The 20400-nt window shown below is 39.7% G+C and overlaps 1 protein-coding gene across 1 annotated transcript in view; it reads left to right on the plus strand.

Moving 5' to 3' along the window:
• LOC308339173 (cytosolic beta-glucosidase-like) overlaps window positions 1-20400 on the plus strand; it is a 119784-nt gene that overhangs the window by 86632 nt on the left and 12752 nt on the right.

Genomic DNA, 20400 nt, shown 5'->3' on the forward strand with positions numbered 1-20400 from the left:
ACTTAGTTGTTTTAAAGAAGGAGACAGAATTCCAGGTCCATTATTCCTTACAATGAGAATTTGGACCAGTAGCCTCTCCTCTCTAAGACTGAATTTCTCATTTTAAAAATGTAGATGAGGGGCACCTGGGTGGCTCAGTGGGTTAAAGGTCTGCCTTCGGTTCAGGTCAGGATCCCCCATCCCCTGGTCCTGGGGCTGAGCCCTGCGTCTCTGTGGGGAGCGTGCTTCTCTCTCTCCCTCTCTCTATCTCTCTGCCCCTCCCCACTGCTCATTCTCTTTCTCTCTCTCTCTCTCTCTCTCTCTCTCTCTCAAATAAATAAATAAATAAATAATCTTTAAAAATGTAGATAGAGACAGAATACTGATTGGTCCTTGCCAGGGACTGAGAGGAGGGGAGAATGAGGGGCAATTGAATAATGAATATGGGGTTTTCTTAGGTTGATGAAAACATTTTCAAACCAGATAGAGATAGTGATTACACAATATTGTAAATGTACTAAATGTTTATTCACTTTAAAATGGTTGGGTCTATGTTATGCCAGGTTCACCTCAACAGAAAGAAGTGGGGATGAAAATAGTATCCACCTCATGGGGTTATAAGGAGACTTACGGCCATTAAATGCCTAACATAGTGGCTAATACTTAGCACAGGGCAACCAGGCAGTCAAAGAATGCCATTCTCTTCTTCCTCCTCCTCCTCTTCATCTTTTTCCTCTTTGTCGTCATTGTTGTGAGCATTCTCATAGCCATTCTAGAATAAATTCCTTCTCAGATAAAAATGCTAACCTGGATTGATGTCACCCAAAGGGGAATACCGGGGGGTAAGGCGAGGAGATTAGGTTGGGATGAGTTTATGCCAACCGAAGAGATCCAGTATGTATTGAGGAGGCAGCAGAGGATCCCTGGAGATGCTTGAACTGGACAGTGAAGTGAGTCATACTGTGTTTTGAATCAATTAGTCTCGGGAACATGTGGAGGGGATGAGGCTGAGAGAGGGGGACATAGTTAGCAAGTCACTCTCAACAGGGTCCTCGGATCGCACTTTCTTATTTCCTCCTCAATCACCTTGGATTTGGCTGCCTACATAGCAAACACTTAATAAATACTTGTAGATTAGTTATTTTACACTTGTTTAATGCCTTCCTTTGAAGTACTTCCAGTTGAGATTACTTCTACAAATCACATAATGCAAGATAAAATGCCCTATATATCTGTCAGTTTTCTCTAAGACTGTTTTCTAAGTATTATATGTGCTCAGTTCATGGACTGGGTGTTTAGTTGCTGGAAAAATAGAAATCACCCCATTAGTCATACCTCTGCAAATTTCACATTTTATATTCCAAGTTTTGTGGCAGGTGATATTTAAAGCCTATTTTTTTTTTTTTTGCTGGCTATTGTATCACTACAACTGTATATTGCTTGTGGACATTTTGTGATCTCAGATCTAAGGAAAATGATGATGTTCCATTTGTTATCACTTTGAGGGAAGCACAGAAAGACCTTACAGTGAGAAACACAGCTTAATTAGCACGTTGCTGATTTATATTACCCAGTGTGAAATCTCCACTGGCACCAAAGGAAGGATCAAAACAAAAGGCATCTTTTGGATTTAATTTTTTTTTTTTTTGGTCTTACTCAGAATTCACAACCTTATTTCCATGTCTCTAATCTGCAAAACCCACAATGTAACATCATTGTCTCAAAGTTACCACATTTCGCAATATCAGGCAAAGGTACACAGCTGCTTATTGATTAATTTTGATTAATCTCTGTAGACAAACGTCCCCTGTACCATTTTGCGCACAGGTGTATACCTTGATTTATGTAATACAAAGGCTTTTAAACATCATAAGATTTTAAAACCTAAAGGACTGTTGAAATTTTCTGACTGTAGCTTTGCTAGAGATTGCTATAGATTTCTAATAAAAATTAGAAAACTTTTACACTGATTTATATTTTATTTGGCATATTATTTACATATTTTATAGAAATATTTGTATATCTGTATTAATCTGAATAAATTTTTAAATTTGTAGACCACGTGTATCAGACACATCTCTTTCAGGTACAAAAAATGTAACAGAAACTGGTTTTAGTTACAAAAAACAGAAATAAGGAGGTTTATTTGCTCAAGTGACAGATCCAAGGACAGTTCTTAATATAGGACTTAATAGTTTAAAGAGATCTATTTCTTCTCCATATTCTGATTCTGCTTTTATGTGGATTTTCTTCAACCCTCAGACTCTTTCTTTGTGATGGTTGCTGGCAGATTTAGGCTTTTCTCTTCTAGGATCGAGATCCTGATCTCGAAGAGATCAGAAGAGAATAAGTTCCTCTTACTTCTCTGGGCAATGCTTGACTTAGCTTGATTAGACAGCTTGAATCAGGAGTTGGTCCTTGAACCAATCAGTGTGACTTTAGTTTTGGAAAATATTGATTGAACAGAAATAGTTTTTGTGTTCACAGATGGATTCACGGGATGTGTCCAGTCCCATCCAGACTATGTATACTGAGTGTGCACAGTATGATTTCTCCATAAAAATTGGGGTGTTCTTACTAGTGGTTGGTGGGAGGTAAATGCAAGGTAGGCAAAACTGACAGATGCCCATGAGAACTTTACAAGTGGGCTCCAGGATACTGTGCAGTAATAAAAGGATGGGAGGTAGGTGATATTAAGAGGAACCCCTCCCCAGAGGACTGTAGGACTGCAGATTAGGAACACTTTCTACCTTGTAGCTTCTCCATGAGGACATAATCACTATAAGTGAAGTGACTTACTCATCAAATCATAGTTAAAAAGGAAGAGGCAGCCTAGAACCATTCTAATGCTTTTCCTATAGATGAGAATATTTCTTAGGTTAATCATATATGATTTTAAAAACAGTCCATTTTTTTGAAACTGTTATTTTTGCCTTTTTAAAAATTTGGAGAACCCCCAAGAACAAGTGAATATGACTCTGTGAGAAAACTGTTAAAACTTTCTGTGTTGAACTGTTTTCAGTTTAATTCTGTAAAAGGTGAATATATGTAAGTTCTGTTTAATCATTCCCTCACTATGGCTTTTTTTTTTTTTTAACGTAGAAGATATTCACTGGGGTGTTTTCACAATTTAAACTGTAGGCAGAGAAAGCTGTATTTGCAAATTCCTCAGTGAGATATCTCTAGAATGCTGTTATCACATAAGAAGAAATAGTAGGGTAAGGGGCTTTTCAGGATTTCTCGGAGCCCTTTAGTCTGCCTTCGTTTATCAACTGGTTGTCACCCTTCTGTGGAGCAGGGCACCAAAGAGTGACCTCTTATGGGTGCTCATGGGAATGCTCTCTTCATACTTGCCCTACCCAGTATACTGGTCCAGGAGACCTGGCTCAGTGTCCATGTCTTCCTGCCAGCTTCAGCCCGCACCATGGGCAGGCCACTCACTCTGTGGCCTCTTGCTTTAGGGTCCTCTCCTTCATTGAATGACCCTTCTGGAAGTTCTTAAATCCTTCTGTTTTCTGGCACTTGTTCATGAAGAGGGGTTTTCTCAATCTTTGCTCTGGTAAACCATAAAACCGTATGCATACAGGCTGCCCCACAACACTGCCTATCATTCCTTGGTCATCCTGTTCCTGCCCTTGGTCCCACGTTTGCCACACTGGGAACTCTGAGGATCCCATTGCTCAGGACTTCAGGCAAGAAATGATCACAGTCCCTGACTTTGCAGAGGTGGGGAGGACATTTGGGTCCCTTCAATATTACAGAAAGAGATGATGGAGAGGTCTAAGAAGAGAGGATGCTTGCTGCTCTACACACTCATAAGGTGACCCCTCTCTCCTCCTGGTTTTGCTTAGATCTACTGGGTTGGGTGTAGGTGTTGGTAGTGGCTGTGGTAGCAGGTGATGAGCTGAGGTCTCGAAGGAAACAAGTTCTGTCGGTCAGTGGCCGCTACCAATTAATGGCAATTCTCTGAAGTACCCTTTGCTTGCTCCCTGGTGCCCCACTCTTTCCACATCAGCCAGATCAGACTATGCCACTTCTTTGCTCAGAGCATTCTAATGACTTTCCATCTCACTCTGCATGCAGTGCACAGTCCTTACTGTGGCCCGGAAGATCCTACCTGATCTCATCTAAACATCCCACTTACTCCTGCTCTACTACTCTTCTTCTCTTATTCAAATCCAGCCTGGCCTCCTTGTTGTCCCCTGCACATGTCAAAAATGGTTTTACCTGCTGCTTCCCTTGCCTGGAATGCTTAGCTTGTATATTGCTCCCTTTCTCTTGTAAATCTTGTCTCGAATGACACTTTATCAGTGAGGCCTGCCTTGACCATTCTACATAAAATAGCATCTTCTGACAATCTTGACTCTCACCCTGATTTCTTTTCTCTATATCATTCACCAATACCTGATATATACGTGTCTGCACTTGTTTATTGATCGTCCCCTCCCAGAGACTTTTCTCTGCTTGGTTCATTGCTATACCCCAGCAGCGAGGGCCATGCCTGATACTTGGTAGCTCTCCGTAAATATTTATTGACTTAATAAGTGAATGTGTGATGAATCCATTAGGATGCATATGGTAAAATTAAGGCAAAACAAAGAAACTCACTTTGATGTTTCAGTGGACTGGTTTTAACTAAATGCAAATTTCAAATCTCCAGCTGAAAAGCTGGGGAGAACAACCAGGTACCTGCACAAACCCTGAGAAGCCCCAGAGGCATTTGGCACCATGTGTTCATTTCTTCTTTGCCAGAGGGAAATCTTTTTGCCTCCTGCATTTCCACTCGCACGCTCCCATGTGGTGGAAGCTCTAAGACCAGACTAGGTTACCGGTAAGGTCTCTTTTTGCTCTACAATGTGCACCCTATGCATTTCTTTTCCTTCCATTCCACTTTGTATGCGCTTTAGAGCAGACGTTGTTCCTTTTGCCTCGTCTGTATTGTTCATCTGCTCGTAACTTGTAGATGAGGCTATTGTGGTACTTGATTTGGAAGACTGGTCTTGACTATGTCTTTCAAATACGAACTAATGGAGGCTGCAGAGGCTGCTAATTTAGGAACACGATTCAGGTAGTGTGGAGGATGCAGTTATTGTTCAGGTTAGGGCCCTACTTGAGGCTATCAGTTTTCATCGGTAGAGCTCTGTGTAGTTTAGGGCTTCGGAAACCATTAAAGATGGCTTCTCTCCCACTAGTCAAGTACATTTCCTAAGGTGATTTTACAATTAGTTTCCAAAGCACTGTTGACAAGGAACAAGGGGACACAGCTTTTTCTATAAACATTTCTCACCAGAATTTTTCTAGCCTCTCATTCTTGGTATAGGATTTTAGTCCCACTTTTGCCTAAAATCAATACGGTTAAATTTGTCTGGGTCCGGTAAGATTATGTGTGTGTGTGTGTGTGTGTGTGTGTGTGTGTGTGTATTTGTTTTTTGTTTCTGTTTTCCTCTCTCTTTTTAATTCACATAGGGTGGAAGAAAAAGGATTTTGTGGTTAGACTGACAGAATGTTTGAGTTAAGTACATTTCCAATGAAAAATAGAATAAAAACAAAAGCCCTTGTTTGGAATAAAGTTTGTTTAGAACTGGAATTAACCTGTCTTGAACATGATAAATGCCATACTTTTCAAAGGTTTGTTATAGAATTGATTTCTTTCCGTATGGTTCTGGTGGTATAATTTGATTGGCATAGCAAAATATTGCTATTTGATATAGGAAAAGTTACTTTTAATGCATAGGACTATAGGTGTAAATTTCATTTGTGTTAATAATACTGAATAAACTGCATTTATATGTTGAGTTTATTTCTGGTTACTGTAGTACTACATAATTTGATTGTCCAGTGTTCAGACATGGATTTAAATCTTTATGCAGCTGGGAATTAGCTAGTCACATTGTATTTGCTTCTGCTTGTGAAATCAGGAAAATGACCATGCTAAAGAAAGGAAGCTATTTCAGGGTTTTCTTTTTTTTTTTTTTTTTAAGTACAAAGCTATTTCCGTAGAAGCCTGATAATGAAGAGTAACTTAACTCTTTACCCAAGTCTGTTTGAGGGATAGTTCTGCCGGTATATGGTTCTGACTTTTCCATTCAGCTGTTTCCTATGCTTAATGAAAGATGTGACACATTTTTTCTTATTTTTCTTTTAAACAAATTACCATATTATTTTTATACCTTTAAAGATGAAATTTAAAAAGATTAGATAGAGTTGGATTTTGCCACATTACAAAATTATTATTTCCAATATTTACCTTGAAAACTATAATTTCTAATATATCATCATGAGGTACTTAAACCCATACAATGGCTGTTGGCTTAATGCAGTTTCAATAATACGCAAGCACATTATTTTCACGAATACTAAAATGGTCTTGACATTTATCAGACAATAAGATTGTTTGACTGAGTTTGCACAACTTCAATGACAATAACAGTTCATTTAGGCAGAACTTCAATTTAGTTTCCAGAGTCTATTCTACTTCTTAGGCTAATTGTTGCCCAGCTCCAGGGAAGTTAAGACCACGAAAGCTTTAGTATTCATCTACTTTAACTTTGTGAAGTCCTCATAAAATAAACAACTATGATTCATGAGTAGAATAAGTTTTTGCCTTATCTTAGTTTATTACTATTTTGCCCTATGGGTTTGACTGTGTGTATGTCTAATTTGACGCCAAATCATGAATAGAGATTAAATTCATTGGAAACTTTCAATCTTGAAGAATTAAGTATTTGTAGTAGGTAGTAACACACCAATATTCACTCCAGCTGACTTTCATCAGGAATGACAATTTGCTCAAGGACATCAATAATAAAGAAATATCTACTTAATGTTTGGATGGTGCTGGGAGGCATGTAGGTACCTAGAATCTGTCTTCAAGGAGCATGAAATTGAACTGATGAGGTAATTAATGCTTAGGTGTATGAAAAGTCACTTAGTGACACAGTAATGCAAACTAACAATACATTATGTCTCAATTGCCAAATGAGGAGTATAGTAGACATCACAGATACCCTGAGTAAATATATTACTAAAACTTGAGTAATCAAACCCGAGTGAATTTATATGGATTCCTCTCAGCTTTTTACATTACATTCTTTGGAATAAGGTGGGTTGTTCTACATAAATAAGCAAGAGCAGTAAACAATTCCAGATAACATTTATTGAATAGTTCCTATGTGCTGGGCACAGGTGTATTAGTTCATCTGAGCCCCCCAAATCCCATGAACTAGGCCCTATAATCCTCATTTCACAGATGAGGAAACTGAGGCCAGAATAACTTGCTGATGTCCACATAGCTGGTAAGTACCAGCTGTACCACCAATGGCTGTACCACTCACTGATCCATTCTGCCTCTCCAGGACCCTCATTCTGAGGTGCACCGGAGAGGAATCTGGCCACAGAGAGCTAGCTTCTCACTGCAAATTTACTTTTATAGGGCTCCAATTAGTACACAGAAAGAGCTCATTTACTAAACGGGCTCTGAGTAATTGGCTAATGGGCTTTTGGTGAGTAGTGTCCTCCAGAGGGCTGTTTCCACAGCCTGATGCATTGGGCAGTCAAGCCTGAGGTTGTTTATCCCGCTCTAGGACAGCACAGCCCAGCACACTAATGCTGCTGGAAAATGGTTCCCTATTGAAAACTCAAACTGGATCAACAGAGACTGGTTCTAGCTTCCAGAAAGCAGCACTAGCAGCCCATCTAAGAGGTGCTGGATATCCTTGCCTATAAACTCAAGGAATTGGGGTTGGGGGGAAAATGGTTCTCTTTCATATATGGGTTAAAACAATGAGGACCTGGGTCTGGATTCCCCAGGACCACAGGCTCAGAAAGAAACTTGATGTCTGGTGAAGAATGCAAGGGATCAAGTCATTGACTTATGGCTCTGTGGTTCTGCTTGCCATGGCACTTCGATCTGCCACACAGGGAAAGTGGTGACAGGTATAACCCAGCTGATACAGCTCACTGCTGTATCGTCTCCTTTTGCCCTATTTGCTTCCGCTGTGAAATGGAGACAACAATGCCCTCTGAGCATGGTTGTGGTGAGGAATCACTGGGCTGATAAATATAAAGTTCTTGGAATAGAACCTGAGCTCCACATACATTTGCTATCATCATTACTATTCTACTACTATTGTTATGTGTGTTGGATTATATAGTGGAAAGAAAATGGGATTTAGAAAGGGTTTAAGTTCTAGTTCTTCCCTCTACTACTTGTAGGAGCTTGAACAAGTCACTTGGCCTCTCTGCTCAGGGCTCCCATCTGAGATGAGGATAACCCTCAGAGGGATGTTTAAAGCACTAATAAAATCGTATCTGTCAATTTCATTTGTAAACTGTAAAGTCCCTTGTTCATTATTCTTATTAATGCCCCAAACCTGATCCTTCTATTGAATTCTCTCTCTAATTAACACAGTAGACATAGCTATAAATGTGGAAGTCATATTAAACTCTTCCAATTAGTTGGCTGTAAGATTTGATTCTTAATATCTCTGGTATCTGGTCCCTCCTTATCCCACTGCAATTTTCTTGAATAGAAGGCTCTAGAAGCCTCCTAACTGGCCTCCCTGACTCTAGTCTCCAGTCTTCTGGAAGACTGTTCTAAAATGCAAACTCAGTCTTCTTATGCCCCTTCTTAAAACTTCCTAGTGGTTTCTCATTGCCTTCAGCATCAAATTCCAATTTGTTAGCATATGGCAAGGAAAGTCTCCCATGACATGGCTTTTTACACACTTTTTACACACTTCCTCAGGGTTACCCTTGCCCTTTTGCCTTTATCAATGCTTGTGTCGTACCAAATTAGATATAGTTCTCAGAACATGTCCTTGTCTTTTTCTTGTGCTTTCTGGCCCTTTCTTCCTCATTATCTTCTATCTGCCCTTTAAGATTGTTCTAGCATTATCTACACTAAAGAAGGTCTGATGTTTCCTTTCCCCAATACCGTTGCTGAGTCAGGAGTTTCTCTTCTGTGCCCCATGACATGCAGTATTTATTCTGATTGCATTGTTTTGTAACTACTCTTTTGTGTATCTTTTTTTCTTTATAAGACAGAGGAACCCTTTATTTTGATCTCATCCTACTTGTTTCCATATTTTTGGTGTCTTGGAAAAAAAACTTGATTGACTGAAAGAATAAATATTATATTCAATATAAAATTATAAAAATATCCAATAAAAATAAGATGATGTAGTTGTCCTTCCAGAATCATTTCCAAGTTACTAAGCCACTCTGCTCCACAAGAGGTTTACAAAGGAGACAATATTTGAGATGTATTATCACATGCGTGACCTTGGCCAAATGACACAGCCTCCCTAAGTCTCATTTTCCCTCTGCTTTAAGATGAGTATAATAACAGTATCTACCCTGTTGTTGAAAAGGGCAAATGAGATATGCATATAAAGCTCTTAAAACAGTGCTTGGTAGCCAGTAAACATGCAGTAAATGTGAATTACTACTGTCTTATTAGTTTCAAAGTAGGAGTATATTTACCCTTTCATTCAAGAAAGTTTTCTTCAAGGTGGTCAATGAAAAATTGTGTGAGGGAGGTAGTCTGTAGCTTTTCTGAAACTCAATGAAGTAACTCATAAGAGTGGATTTATTAAAATTCTAACAAAGTCAATATTTATCAAGAAAAATAATGGAGTTCAAGGAACATAGATAGAGTTCTACCATAAGCCAGAGGAAAACCAAAAAATTTGTTGATTCCATTCTCTCTTTGAATGATGGTTTTTTTCTGTCTGTAGTTCATAGAAAAATGAAACTTTCCAGTTCTCTACTCTCTCTCCCTTTCTGCTGACACCTGTTAGGAATATTTTGTCTTTTTAATTCTCAGACCAGAAAAGACTAACTGATATATGACAGACAGTGAGGTCAAATAAAAAGAGGCACTCGTTGGACCTGCACCTGTCAGTGACATGCTCAGTGTCAGGATACCTGTTCAGAATTCCTTTGACACTTTGTCGGCTATGGCCACCTACATGGCTGTGATCAACAGTCTTTCAAAGCATAGGTAGGACAGGGACAAAAGTGCCTAATCTCCACCTCCTGTGCAGCGGTTCAGGAAGATGACTTAGGAAGAGGGCAAAATAGGGTCTTGGAAAGAGCATGGACTTTGGAGGCAGACTGCTGGGTCTCCATCCTTTCTCTGTTGACTATTCTCTTGCTCACCTTGAACACACTTAACTTTGAACTTTATTTTCTTTATCCATATAATGGACATAATAACATCAGTCTTGCAGGGTTGCTGTGAACAACACGGTGTTTAGCAATATATCATAGCTGTCCCTTTTTCTGTGCGCCTGGCAGTATCAGGTGCCATCTTTGTACTCCTCTGTTGTTCTCCTTGAATCTAAAAAGCCTTGAGAGATAATGCCCTGGCTACATACTATGATTCATTGTTGAGAGCCTGGAGATAAAAACAGTTTAGGGACACTGTTGTCATAGTAAGTGAATGTTCCTCTGCCTTCCTCCCTCCCTTACCCTCTCCCCCCACTTCTTCCGAACTCCTCTTTCCCTCTTTGCTTCCTCTCTCCTTTATTCCCCCTCCCCTCCCTCACTGTCTCTTTTCTGTTTCTCTCTTTTATTATCTCAATGCAGCTGTCAAATAATGACCTGTGGTCAAAAACAAACAAACAAACAAACAAACAAAAAACTCATCTTCTTGCATATTACTGATGGCATCATCAGCACCTCTAGGAAGCAGCAGTTACTTTTTTTCATCTGTCTCTAGGTATACATATAATTTCATACTCAAAGTCTTTATTTCATCTATCGTTATTGGTTCTATATTCCTGAAGGCCGAGTCTGATATAATCCTTTCTATGATACAATCTGAGGTCTCTTTTGATGCAAGACCATAGGTTCAAGGGGAATAAGAGGATCTTTGCAGTAAGACTCAGCCACTCCATCACACTGCATAATGATTAGGCTAAGCTATCTTGTGTAAAATCTACTCCTAAATCCCAAGATATATCACTGTGCACTGTTTTGGGGTAGAGAAATAAAAGAGGTCCAAATTTCATGTAAACTCTTAGTTCGGAGAGAACCTTAGAAGGATTCTAGTGCCAATAGATCTGTAAAGATCTTTGGTTCTCAACCCATCATTGGATCATACAAACAATCTCAGAGACACATGTCTTGTTAATGCTTAAGCGGATTAGAGGCAAGGATAGAAACAGAACTCACGGCCCCAAATGGTACCACAGTGCTTGTTGCCTTTGGACAGGCCATTAAAATTGATGTGTGGGTAGAGTTCCCACACTGATATGGCTCGTACTTTCTCTTACTTAACTAGCTAGTGAATTATTACCTTTCAAGTTTTGACTCAAATGCCTATTTCCCTGGAAAGCTGTACCTGAAGTTCCCAGGGGAGTTAAGTAACCCCATTTTTTGTCCCTCTAATGTCTTTTTGTATTTCCAAATCAGTTCATTTTGAGTCTGTCTTCCCAATGAGACCATCAATTCCTGAAGACTGAAATTATGTGTTGTTTGTTGCTGAATCACCACACCTAGCTTGGGGAGTCTATACAGAGTCTACATAACTGCTGCTCAGTGAATATTTGTTGAGTGAATAATGAACAGACTGTGCATCTCAAATATTTGGACCAGATGTAGAGTCACAGAGCTCACTTATGAAGGGAAACTGTTCATGCTCCCTTCTACCCCTGCCACTGCTGATGAGTGAAGCCCAGCCTAAATTCATGTCAAATGCTCTCCTGTCTTTGCAGGGCTGCATGATTGAGCTGCTGCTATTCCTTTCAGGCATACTGGAAGGTTCTTTATGCAATAATGTTGGAGTCCCTAAAATTTAGGAGGAGAGATATTTCATGGCCGTCATGCTGAGGTCTATAAGGAGTTTTATTTTCTGAATAAGTATTGATCGCAGCTTACAAAATACTGCAAACCTATATAATTAAAAAGAATGAGACCAGTCATTGGTGGGCAGTGCATAGCTAAGTGTAAGAGAAGACAAATTCTTCAGGTGCCTGCGATTTTATAATTGTACTTGCTTGGGAAGCTTATTAAAGCTTTGCAGGTGCAATGTTTCATCACAGAGTAGTGAACCTTTGAAAGATATGCATAATAAACAGAGTTTGAAATATGTTTTTATTCCAGGCCATATGGTCCTGTCTGGAGCTTTCCTGGATCTTTGGGTCAGTTCATTGTTGAAAGATGGGCTTGCAAAGGATCCACCTCTCAGAGCAGCTGTCAGAGCCCTATCAGAACGAATCTGCTTTTGCATGATTATTTATTTTATGTGGGTCTTTGAAATGAGCCCAACCTTGCTCAGTAGCTGAAATGTGCTGAGCAAAATCTCTTCCCTGAACAGCTTGTGGCCACATCACCAAGCAGTGTCCTTCCTTGTCCTTAAAAAGCAGACTAGCGAGACTTGTACAATAGGCCAGCACAGGCAGTCTGGGTGAGGTGTACCCACCTGGGCTTGAACTTGGTGCCAGCAATATGAACACTTACACAGTAGCACTTTAAAGAGATGCCATTGTTCTTTCTTCTCTTTTACTCACTTTCCTGTATCTCCTGACTTTAGGCCATTATAGTGGCCACTGTATGCAAACACTTGAAGTATTTTTGTGGTGTTATTGTGGTGAGGATAATGCTAAGGCTTGCTTCCTCTTGTTTTGTCATTAGCAAAAGGTGGCACAGACTCCTCTGAAAATGGCTTTTTTGAGGGGCATTTAATATAATTTATTCAACATTTATTATATATGTATAAGAATTCCAGTAACTGATGAGAGATGGCCCTTGTGATCACACAAAAATATTCTAGAGTACAAAATGAGCAGTGATTTGATCAGAGTGGAAGAAGATCTTTCTTTCTTTTATTTGAATAAGATGAATTTAGAGTTGAATTTTGTTACTGTTACCAAGAAAATAATCTTGCCTTCTTGAGAACTACCCTTTCTCTGTTCTTATACTGGTGACATTATATTCAGTATTCTATATTCATTTGTAGCATTCATACATTTAAACAATATTCCATTAAACACCTGCCCTTCACCAGGATAAGATCCATGTGCTTAAGGCCCTCATGGAGGTTAGAGTCTGGAGTAGAAGACAGAAAATGAACAAATAGTTAGTTCCATGTCTTATTGATGTTACAACAGGGAAGTTAAGGGTGTTGAGTGAATGTGCAAATCAGAGAGAATATGTGGGGGCTTTTCTCTTCTATTTGACTACCTGACCTTGAGGATAAGGTCTACATCAGATTTTCCTCTCCTCTATGAGAATGACTCTGCCTAAAACAATAACTTGCATTTAGTAGATGCTTAATAAAATATTTTGTGGCTGTAAGGGAGGAATTAAAGAAAGAAACTAAGAAGGAAGTGTTAATATTAGTCTATATGTTCAGGATTTGGTTTAGAAAATTATAGTTCTAAAGCCCTAAATCAGTTTCAGAGCAAAAGTACACAAGATTTATTTATTTGTGTCCTCACAGGCAGTTATACTACTTTTAATCTGCCATAATGCTTATTTTTCCACTTTTAAAATCATAGAACCTAGAACTTAGCCTTTCACCTGTGTATGGAAAACCGGAACTCTGATAATTCTATCTGGAGCACCAGTTACTTACTTTGAGGGCTATTCTTAGGTGGCTATAGTTATTAGAGACGGACTATTTCTACATACAAATAGATCAATATTCTTTTTTTTTAAAGATTTTATTTATTTATTTGATAGACAGAGATCACAAGTAGGCAGAGAGGCAGGCAGAGAGAGAGAGAGAGAGAGAGGAGGAAGCAGGTTCCCTGCTGAGCAGAGAGCCCGATGTAGGGCTCCATCCCAGGACCCTGGGATCATGACCGGAGCCGAAGGCAGAGGCTTTAACCCACTGAGCCACCCAGGTGCCCCAATAGATCAATATTCTTATGGACTAAAACAAAAAAATGATGTTATTCTAAAGTACATGCCTCAGGCCTCCAGATAAAGTCATGAGGTGGGAGATGTTTTCTCCTAGGGCTCTACTCTGGTACTCTAGGGGATTTCTAGGACCAAGAGACATCATTCAAGCTCCTACTATGTCCAAGAGAGTGGAGTGACATTGCTCAAGAAGGTTGAGAGCTCCAGAGTTCTCAAGAAGGGAAAACACTCCAGAGGACTATGCAAGACATGCAGCTGAGGGCCAAATAAAGAGTTCTTTGAGAAATATTAGGAATTAGAGGTGAAGTGTGGTAGCAGCAGCTGAGATAGTGGAGAAGCTTTTGGGGAATGTCAGAGAGTAAGAGGATAATGGATAGTGATGAGGAATCTCAGGTCTGAGTGCATGGAGACTTGGAATCAACAGATTGGGAAGCAGAGGCGGGGTAGGGACAGCCAGCAGTGTAGTAACAGGGATTCAGATGCTGGGTGTGGATTTGGAATCAATATGCATTGAATCTTGGTTGTTCAACCTGAAGATGCTGTGATTAAAATATCCAGATGATAATAGTGAGACCAGAGTCTTATTAAGATCCTATTAAGATGACTCCTTTTTCCCCCTTCATTTGTTCATTCATTTCTTCCTTCTTTCCTCTCTTCCTTCCATATATTGTCTCCCCCCCCCCCCACTTCATTCCTTCAACAAGTGTTTATTTGGCATCTACTATGTGCTAAGTACTGTTCTCAGGCTTGGGCATATTGAAAGTAATAGACAGATGTCCCTTTCTCATGGGATTTTCAGTCTTCTGGGTAAGATAGACAATAAAAAATAAGTAAATACATGAATAAGACATTTTCACTTAATGATAAGGGACACAGAGAATATAGTACAGGATGCATGAGAGACAATGGGTTGTTTGGGAATAAAACTTTAAGTTGGGGCATCAGGCAAGATAGCTTATGGAGAGGAATTTAAATTAAGACCTATTGGCAATAAAGAGCCATAAAGTGAGGACCTAGAGGAGTGATCCAAGCAGAATGAAAGTAAGGGTAAAGATCATGGAATGGAAAAGAGCTCAGCAAGCAAGAGGAGAAAGGAGCCCAGTGTGTCTGGACAGTGGAGGTAGAAGACAGCAAGGAGAAGGTAGAAGGGAGCCAGGCAGAGGCCAGATCATAAAGAGCCTTAAAGATCATATAAAGATGTCAAATTTTGCACTAAGTAAGATAGGAAACCATTGAGTGGAGGAGTTAAGCAGGGAAGGACATCAGTTAAATTGGTTTTTCAAAAATTTACACTTTCTGGCTGCATTGTATGTAGGAGTTGTGGCAGGTGACTGGTAAGGAAGCTCCTGTGGTAGTGTAGAGGGATAGAGAGGTGGATGGAGGCAGAGCCAGTTACAGATTGGCAGTGGGACAGAATACAGCAAAGGGAGAATCAAGGGTGACCTCTAGGTGCCTGATGTCAAGAATTAGATAGATGGTGCCATTTGCTAGGATTAGAAAATCTGGGTTGGCAGTAATCGTACTACTGGGTATTTACCCTAAGGATACAAATGTAGTGATCCAAAGGGGCACGTGCACCCAAATGTTTATAGCAGCAATGTCCACATTGCTATTGTCCACAATAGCCAAACTATGGAAAGAACCTAGATGTCCATCAACAGATGAATGGATAAAGAGGATGTGGTATATATATATATATATACTATGCAGCCATCAAAAGAAATGAAATCTTGCCATTTGCAATGATGTGGATGGAACTAGAGGGTATTATGCTTAGTGAAATAAGTCAATCAGAGAAGGACAATTATCATATGATCTCCCTGATATGAGGAAGTTGAGAGGCAATGTGGGGGATTTGGGGGGTAGCAAAGGAATAAATGAAACAAGATGGGATTGGGGGGGAGACAAACCATGAGACTCAATTTCACAAAACAAACTGAGGGTTGCTGGGGGAAGGGGGTAGGGAAAGGGTGGTTGGGTTATGGACATTGGGGAAGGTATGTGTTATGATGAGTGCTGTGAGGTGTAAACCTGGCAATTCACAGACCTGTACCCCTGGGGCTAAAAATACTTTATATGTTTAAAAAAAAATCTGGTTGGGAAGAGGGGAGGGTATAGTTTTGAGGAATGAGTTAAAAATCAAGACTTCTATTTTATACATGTTAAATTGTAGTATTTATTTAAATTGATTTAAAATCAGTTTTTAAAATTTCAAAATTAAAGCACATAAAAATAAAATATACCATTTTAACCATTTTCAGGTGTATAGGTGAGAGGCACTAAGTACATTCATGTTGTGTAACCATCACCTGCATCCATCTCTAGAACTTTTTCCTCTTTCCCAAGCTAAAACTGGGCCCATTAAACAATAATTCCCTATTGCCTCCTCCCCTCCATCCCTGGAAACAACTATTCTACTTTGTCCCTGTGAATTTGACATTGTACGTACCTTATATAAATACATGGAAGACACATACAATATGTGTCTTCCATGTTTAGTTTATTTCACTTAGCATAATGCCTTCAAGGTTCATCCATATTATAGAATGTATCAAACTTTATTCTTTTTTTAATACTGAATAATATTCCATTGTAGGAGTATAACACATTTTGTTTAACCATTCATCCAGTGATGGAGGTTTGGGTTATTTCCATCTTTTGGCTATTGTGAATAATGATGATTTGAATATTAGTGTACAAATACGTATGTTAAAGTTTAAATGTCATTTTGAATGAAAGGGGAGAAGTCAATTAGTCAATTATACAGAGATTTTGCAGGTAAGGGAGATGCAAGAGCTGGAGATACAAATTTTGAGTCACCATATGATATTTGACAAGAGGACCCATGACCTAAATTGGGTCATGGCCCTCCATTCTCTTCAGAAGTTTAGTGAGTGAGGCTGAATCACGTGGCGTAGTTTTTTATTTTATTTTATTGTTTCCCCAGGTAGAGATAGGTTAGTCTAAAGCCCAGAGTTAAAACAAGCTAAAAACCCACAAATTTTCCTAAAATAATCTTAAGATCTCTGAATTTATCCTTCTAATAGGATAAAAACCAACACCAGTATATCATACCCTAGGAAATAGGACCAGAGCAGCAGGTAACAGGAGAGGGTGCATCCCTCCCCACCAACACCACCTGCTTCTGTCCTGGGCCCCAGTTAGTCAAGAAGCTCTGGGCCCGTTGTCAAATAGGAAAAAGAGAGATTGAGAACAAAGTACGCGCCTTGGCAAAGTGTGTTCCAAAGGGAAAGAATCCATGCTATCTTAATCACTCTAACTTCAGGAGTGCATGAAAGAGAGACCCCTACCAATGTAGGTCATAGCTTCACAACCTGATGCCCCAGCGAAACCCGGGCCAGTTACTGTCCTCTAAATTGAGTGCTACTGTTTCTCACTGGGGGCAAGTTTTTTGGTTTTGATCCTGGATCTTTCCTGTAGTAATAGAAGGGGATTTTGAAAGGGGTGGAGAGGACTTGAGAAATTTCCCTACACTATAAGTACTAGATTTTTGCTGTTAGGGTATTGATGTTATAGGTGCTTATCCACCTTTATCTAGTTTATGCTCTCCATGGTCTGGTTATCCATAGTCTTGGTTTACAATCTTTCCATTCCATTCTGGTAGAAGGATTGTGGACTTTGGAGACAGACAGACTTAGTGTTCATTTCCAAATTCTCCCTCTTCAGCTGTGTGATTTTGGTCAAATTATGTCCACAGAAAGTGTTATCTATGGTTGTATCAGGTCAAGGATATAGAATATTTCTGGTCCTCCTGCTCAATTTCCCTTTCCAGCTTATTTTTAAATATTTGACTACCATAACGCTTGTGCCAATGGCTTGTTTTCTTAGTCTCTAAATTGTGTTTGACAACCATGATTTCAATTACCTCTTTTACTTGATGACTCCAAAATTCACATTTCCATTTCAGACTCTACTCTGAGTTTTTTCAATTGGAGATTAAAAAAAAAAAAAAAAGAAAGAAAGAAAAAAGAAACCTAAAGTCATCATAACCAAAGCTTGATTCATTATCTTCTCTGCCTTTCCTCTAAAACTTGTCTATGCCCAGTATACCTGAACTCAGAGACTGATAATGATATCCATTAAATCGTGTTGTCTTTGCTCCCTTATCTCCTTCTCCACTGAGCTCCAGTGAATTGTTCAATCCAGTTGATTTTATCTGAATATCTATTTAATCCATCTAATTCTCTCTTGTCTTCACTCACACCACCTCAGACCAAGCTCCCATCATCTCCCTCATGCTTTACCGCAATCACTCCTAAATACTCTCTTGGATTCCATTCTTGCTACACTCAAATTTATTCTCCACAGAGGTCACAGTCTTCTAAAAATGCAAATTAGCTAAAGTCACTTCCTTGCTTAAACTCCCTCAATGACTTTTAATGTGGTTGGGATAAAGATCAAAATCCTTGAAATCTTTATAAGGAACTACATGTCTCCTGCCTTATGGCTCTCTCTCCTCTCTCTCCATTATTTTTTTTCCCTTCAGCTTTTTTGAGATGTAATTAAAATATAATATGGTGTAAGTTTAAGGTATACAGTGTGTATATATTGTGAAATGATTCCCCTTGTAACATTAGCTAACACCCTCCGTCACCTCACATAGCTGTTTATTTTTTTGTGGTGAGACAATTTAAAATCTATTCTCTTAGCAACTTTCAAGTCCATAATACAGTACAATTGTCAAACTAACTATAAATACCACATAGTACATTAGATCCCCCAAATTAGTCATCTTATAACTGAAAGTTTATACCCTTTGAGTAATCTCTCCCCAGCCCTTGGTAACCACCGTTCTACTCTCTATTTCTATGAATTCTTGATAAGTCTTTATGATCTATTGAACTGCCTTCCGGGAGTTCCTTAAATATGCTGTGAACTTTCATGGCCATGTCTGATCTTGCACATACGTGGTTCATTTTTCTTGGGTTTCTCTTGTCCTTGTTCATCTAGTGAAGTGGACACCTGTACTGTTTTCTGGCTGCCTAGCACCTGTTGAACACCCTGGCTACATCTGAGAGTTTTGTCTGGCCCAGGTAAAGAATGATATTCCCCAGGTTTTGTCAGGGCAGGACACACACATGTGATCCAGTCTCTGCCCATCAGACTTAACCATGTGAGAAGATAATATGAACGTGAACAGCTTGAGGAAGGCAGAACATATTGTGCCGGTGAGCAAAGCAGCATGGGCATCCAGCTTTTGAGAATGACTGGTTATAAGGTGCAGCTTCCGGTGCAGAAGTAGTGGTGGGTCTGCTTGCAGGAAGTTAGGTCTTGGCAGCAATGCACTGCAGGACTTAGTGCCCATTGCGTCAGTAGCCGTTAAGGAAGCTTCTTCCTTCCACCAGTTCTGTGTTGTGTTTTGGGGCACTGGTCCTGAAAGCTTCATTTGAGTCTGCTTTTCCAACTTGACGCTTCTATGCTTCATCAGGCAAGGTCAGTTTCTGTCACTTACAGTTATGAGAGAACCCTGGTTGATGGCGGTAGATAACCCCAATGAATGCTGAGCTCTCAGCTCTAGTTTGCTCCAGGAGATGGCTCCACTCCCCTTCTTCTCCCACCCTTGCTGCCTGAGTTAGATCGTTCCACCACAGGGGTCAGGACTCAATGGAGTATTGTGGCTCAGCATGCAGCCTCTGTGGTTATCTCTCTTGGATTCCAACCCTACTCTCTCCCTTACTTGCTGTATGAATCTTGTAAATCTTACCTCACCTCTCCATGCATCAATTCCCTTATCTGCAAAATGGGGACAATAATAGTATCTATCTCATAGGTTTATGGTAAAGAGGAAATGAGTTAAGCGTACACAAAATGCTGGAATCAGTACCTAAATGCTCAATAACTGTGAGCTGATACGTTATTCTTTCTCACAGTTCCCATGTCTTTCCTTCCATAATACTCCTCACAGATTGTAATTAAAGGCTCACAGGGAGGTAATTGGATTAAGATATGTCTTCCACATGCGCTGTTAAGCTCTACAAAAAGAGGGGTTGTTTATTTTGCTCTCCATTATATTCCCAATTGCTAGCACAATATATATTTATTTAATAAGTATGGGGTGGCTGTTGTAGGATCTTGGAAACATTGAGCGATGTGGTCCCCACCTCCCAGCACACTGAGGACGGGAGGCTTCTGCAGCATACGGTGTTCCCGGCAGCCTGCCCCCCTCCCCCAAGGTCCTTGTCTTTAGTGATTTATTTTTTGTGACCCACAACTGACCCTTTCCCACAGAGCACAACCCTGGCCCAGATGCTGCTCTTTCCCTTGATGCCCTGATTTCTCTGGTTCTCAGCACTGAACATTTTTTGCTGACTCTACACCCTCTGAAAGCTGTTTGAAGCCAGATGGGAGGCGGAGATAAAACAGGTTTCACTCATCGCCCTTCCAGAGAGAAGTAACAACACCATACCAACAAGTAGAATGTGTTGAGTGTTTATTATAAACTTAGTATTCTTCACAGGTTTATATGTATTAATTTATTTAATACCATAATCCTCATAAAAAGATTCTGTTGGCCCCATTTTACAGAAGGGG

This window comes from Martes martes (assembly GCF_963455335.1).
Source record: "Martes martes genome assembly, chromosome: 2".
NCBI classification, from domain to species: Eukaryota; Metazoa; Chordata; class Mammalia; order Carnivora; family Mustelidae; genus Martes; species Martes martes.